The sequence below is a fragment of the Lathyrus oleraceus genome, chromosome 6, assembly GCF_024323335.1.
Source record: "Lathyrus oleraceus cultivar Zhongwan6 chromosome 6, CAAS_Psat_ZW6_1.0, whole genome shotgun sequence".
Lineage (NCBI taxonomy): Eukaryota > Viridiplantae > Streptophyta > Magnoliopsida > Fabales > Fabaceae > Lathyrus > Lathyrus oleraceus.
The window spans coordinates 497,696,879-497,702,321 of NC_066584.1; the positions used below are offsets into that span (position 1 = coordinate 497,696,879).

The window sequence follows — 5,443 nt, forward strand, 5'->3', positions numbered from 1 at the left end:
TTTTCTATAACTTTAATAAATTTTTGATACTGTTTATTGATCTGGGTTTGTTTGAGGCTTTGCGGATATGGTATAGGTGGTTTATATGGCGGGGGGTGGTACATAAGTTTTATCTTTAGGTTCTTCTCCTTTTTCTCGACCTTCCTGGTCTTCAGATTCCTCTGGTTCCTTTACTTCGTCCGTTGGTTTGGTACATTCCTTAGAAGTTCCCGATTCACTTAATCTAGGGTTTGGTGGCTCATCATAAGTGTTCCCACTTCGTAGGGTAATGGCATTGGCTTGTCCTCTCGGATTTTGTTGAGGTTGTCTAGGGAATTGTCCTTCAGGAGTAGTCTGAGGGGCTTGGTTTAAAGCTACCTGAGAGATCTGGGTTTCAAGCATCTTGATATGAGTAACTATTTGGTCAACCTTGGTTCCTAACTGAGTAATCAATTCGTTAACATGAATGTTTTGGTTCATGAACTCCTTGTTTTGTTGGGTTTGAGCGGTGATAAAATTTTCCATAATTTTCTCAAGGCTCGGCTTTAGTGGTACAGGTTGCATAGGTTGATTTGATCTTGGGGCTTGATAACTAGGTCTCGGGGGTGCATTATTTTGAATAGGGTTATTGTTTTTATAGAAGAAGTTCGGGTGATTCCTCCATCCAGGGTTATATGTATTCGAGTATGGGTTTCCTTGGGTGTAGTTTACTTGCTCAGAGTGGGTTTCGTTTAATAGACTGCATTCTGCAGATTGGTGTCCTTTGGTTCCACATATCTCACAATTCGACGAAACTGCGGCTACAGTATTCGGGTTTATGCACATATGCTCGACCTTGAGGGCTAATGCGTCCATTTTAGCTTGCATCCTGTCTATAGAGCTTAGTTCATGCACTCCTCCTTGGGCTTCCTTCTTCTCTACTGTCGCTCGTTCGACTCCCCATGATTGATGGTTTTGAGCCATATCTTCGATGAGGGCACTAGCTTCAGGATAAGGTTTGTTCATCAGAGCACCGCCTGCGGTAGCGTCGATGGTCATCTTTGTGTTATAATGAAGTCCATTATAGAAGGTTTGAATGATTAACCAATTTTCTAAACCATGATGTAGGCATGCTCGTAACAACTCTTTATATCTCTCCCAAGTTTCGAACATCGATTCTCCTTGGTTTTGGGTAAATCTAGTTATATGGTTTCGAAGAATGGCCGTCTTACTCGGGGGAAAATATCTAGCAAGAAAAACTCTTCTAAGGTTATCCCAAGTCGTAATGGAATTGGGTGGAAGGGAATCTAAGCATGATAGGGCTTTATCTCTGAGGGAAAAAGGGAATAATCTTAAATGTATTGCCTCAGGAGAAGCTCCATTGGTTTTAAAAGTATCTGCTAATTGAAGAAATATTTTTAAATGTTGGTTTGGGTTCTCAATAGCGAGACCTGCAAATTTTCTCTGTTGCACTAGTTGCAACAGGGGTTTAAGTTCAAAATTATTAGCTGGGATGGTTGGGTTTACTATACTAGAACTAGGTTCTTCATTAGATGGTTGAGCGAAATCCTTAAGAGGTCTTTGGTTTTGATCTTCGGCCATAGCTCTCTTAATTCTATGAAAGAATAAACGTGCGCGAGCGTAACGTTCAGGTTCCGCCAGAGGGTATACTAAGCTTAAACTTCCGGTGCTGCGAGTTCTTCGTATTGACCGGCGGGAAATAGCCTAAGTCTAAACGATATAACAACAGGAAAATGAAATTTGACGAAATTGGTCCCCGGCAACGGCGCCAAAAACTTGATGCGGTGTTTCGCAAGTATACGAACGCGTTAGAGTAATATAAAAGATTGTCGAATCCACAGAGACCAAGTGTCAATCTATCGTTATCTATTGTTATGGTGTTTATCAAAGGCAATCAAAATAGGTGTTTTTGGAGTGTGCAATGAAAAGTAAAGTATTGAAATAAATTTAATTAATAAAGACAGGGTCGAATGTAATTCACGTAATCAATTAATGATCCAAGTACTTGCTAATAGAATTACTTATGGGCAGTGTTTCCTACTTTGAAAAGAACTAATTTAACAGGAACTGTCGCTTTCGCGTATTCAGAACCGAGTTGTACTCCCTAATCAAACCCTCTTATTGTCACTTATAAAAAGGCGCGCATTGTGTTAGAGTAGTAAACCTATTTTTAAGAAATATAGTATCTTGACTAAGTTGAAAAGTATTATAACCTGGATTTCTTAACCAAAAGAGGTTCTTACGAACCAGACTCTAAACTTATAAACGCGTCCGAAAATAGTTTTAAAATCTCTTTTCTTCTTAATGTTAAAATCTCCTAATGAACTAAACAAAGCGCTTTCACTGTTTTTGAAATAGTTAAAAACAATTAAGTTTAAAAAGATGTTGGACGGCTTTCGATCTTACCCAACGGAATTGAAGTGCGGGAAAACTTAAGTTGAAGGTTAAAATAGCCCTTAAGTGTTTCTACGAACAATTGTATGGATTAGTGGTTCAATTACGATCCTTACATTCTAACCTTATAAGTTTAGCTAGACATGGTAAAGTAAAAGTGCATTAAAATAAATAAAAGTAGTGCGAGTGCGGAAAGTAAATAAAAGTAGTGCGAGTGTGGAAAGTAAATAATTTAAAGCGAGTGCGAGAAATAAATAATTTAAAGCGAGTGCGAGGAAATAAATAATTTAAAGCGAGTGCGAGGAAATAAATAAAAGTAAAGCGAGTGCGGGGAAATAAATAATTTAAAGCGAGTGCGAGGAAATAAATAAAAGTAAAGCGAGTGCAAGAAAATAAATAAGATAAAGACAAGTAATAAAAACCTGCTCCAATCGGAGGGTTGAATAAATTGCAAAGCGGAAATGAAAATGGCGGCAGGATTAACTTCCTTCCAAAGTGCTCCAAACTCGATTACAGACTCGATCACAGACTCGATTACATAATTGTGGTAACACTCCAATGCGAAGCGATTACCACTTTATAAAACTGAATATATGCCTAAGTGAAACAAAGTTGCTCTGAGTTTGCCTCTGCTCTAAGTTTGGATGATTGTAAAAGTGAATTCGAGTTTCTATTTACAAGCAAGTAAAAAGATGGAAATGACAAGGATGCCCTTCAACTTGAAAATGGGAGGGAAAAACTTTCATCTTGTGGCGCCCACCACAAGGCGATGACGCCCGCCACAAGGCCAATCTGAGGCGCCTTAGTGGAAGTAGTGGGGAACGTGGGAGTTGAGGGAAGTTGAGCTTGGACACGTCATGGCAGGGTCTATGGCGCCAGCCATGGGGTAGGCCACAAGTACAAAATGCTGAATTTTAGGGTTTTTAGCTCTTTTTCACTCCTTTTCTCGATCGGGGCTCCGATTAAAGTAAAAACCTGAAAACAAAGGAAAACATAGCAATAACACAACAAAATGATTATAAAACAACTAGAATGCATGTGAAATCGGAGTCGAAAATACGGTAAATTTTAGTGTTATCAGCGGTTCAATAACGAGGTGCTTTTCTAAAGCGGAAAATACCTCATAGTCGTAATGGCGCAGACTTAAGGTTGAGCGATACGAACACCTGTAGAAGCCAAGCCTCACGACTCAATGTATAGAGAATAAGCAAGTGTGTGTAGCGGTAAATTCATGACCATCAAGCTATGGATAAACTCGACGTCAATAAAACCAGAGTCGTCACCGCGCTTTTATTGTTTCCAAAGGAAAAAGGGCAAAAGTACGAACAAAACTCAAAGATAAGAAGTTTTTAAATCAAAACTAATAAAATGTCAGAGATTACAGGTAAGGGGGTTTGTTATACAAAGGGAGGGTGTTAGCACCCAAAGTGTCCTAGGTACTCCTAGGGAGCCCTTTTTTGTGTGCAAGTGATTTAGTTGCAAATGATGTTTGATAAAATATAGAGTGGAGGGATGAGAAAATAATTCATTAATTATATTTTTGTATTTGACAAGACCTTCGGTCTTATGCCTACGTACCAACATAAAAATGAGGGATCAAAACTCTGTAGTTCGTGGTAAAAAATTCAAAGAAGTTGGTGAATTGATTTTAATCAAAAGTTTAACAAGAAAAGACACAAAAGGCCAAATATTTGAATGGGTTTGTTAGTTATTTTTTGTCTTTTTGAAATTAAAGTCAATATGGTTAATTCATTCATAAGTTTGATTAAGAAAAAGTTTGAAAATTCAATGGCATAAGGCCAAAGTTTCTAATCATTAAAACATGTCTAAGTTGAAAAATACAATCAAAGAAGGTTTTAAAAAGAGGGAGAAATTTTGAAATTTAAGAAGTGGGAGGAGATGAAGGGATTATCCTAGACAAAAATTAAAAGTTGAGGGTTGAAAAGATCTGACCAATGGGATGCAATCCAACAGACAAGAGTATCATATAGAAGCCCATTTTCCTTTGGACTTTAACGAGCAACAAGCATAAGCAATATTCAAGCAAGCCATATGAAGTCTAAGGCATCAAATAAAGATAGCCATTAAACCCAAGCAAGCACTCCAATAGCTAGCAGTCTTCAATTTCTTCCAATGTATCAGATGAAAATATTCCTTGGTTAACTCAGAACAATCATTAGACGTCAACAATAATAATAGTATAACAATTAAGCACAAAGACAAAGTGACAGATGAATCAAGGGCATTCAAGGTCTTGCATCAGATGGAAGGCATAGTCAGGGATAACTCAATCTCAAATAGTGGCATTGGCGAAGTCCTCAAAGCATAGGGAAGTTGCATATCCTAAGTCCAAAAGTTTAGATCAAGTCCAACAGTCCACCCAGATTGTTTTTAAGGTTTTTGTTGTTATTAGGTGTTTTAAGGTCCTAAGACCACAAGCAAAATCAAAACAAGCAAACAATATATACAATTACAAGATATGGCTCAAGTGAGCAAAGTGAAAAGGATTGAAACATAAATAAGTTGCATGAAATGTAAATGGCAGATGAATGATAAAGGTACTAAAATTTTAAATGCATTAAATAAATGACTTAAAAGTAAAGGAAAAATTAATAAAGTGTTAGTCAAATGTTATTGAAGAGTTTTAATTGTTTAAGTCATTCTTGGAGAACACTCAACCATTCATTCACAAGTATGAATTCTTGAACCAAGACATCATTCATGAGAAGGGCTCCAACTTGGATAAATCAATAAGTATGCCACTAGCTCTCATGAAAGGAAAAAAAGTCAAGTTTTCACACAATGCCATGAAGAATGGGAGACTTATAATCTCACTTACAAGAATGCTATGCCTTTTTGGTTAAATTTAGCTCTATGTTAAGCAATCGTAATTGTACTTATGTAGAAGTCACAACTATCCGAGGTCGGGCAATAAAAATATAGGTGTTAATGCATGTTAGAGATTTGGTACAAAGAACCAAACTCCTAAAACATACCACACACTAAAAAAGGGAGGGACCTATCTCAGTTAGGCTCATGTTGATTCATCTGACACAAGGTCATTGATGAA

At 37.3% G+C, this 5,443-nt stretch overlaps 1 non-coding gene across 1 annotated transcript; it reads left to right on the forward strand.

The window, feature by feature from the left end:
• Nucleotides 1-1,072: 1,072 nt before the first annotated feature.
• On the forward strand, nucleotides 1,073-1,179 carry LOC127099136 (small nucleolar RNA R71). The gene has a single exon (XR_007793685.1). It is a non-coding gene; the product is annotated as a small nucleolar RNA R71 (small nucleolar RNA).
• The last annotated feature ends 4,264 nt before the right edge of the window (nucleotides 1,180-5,443 follow it).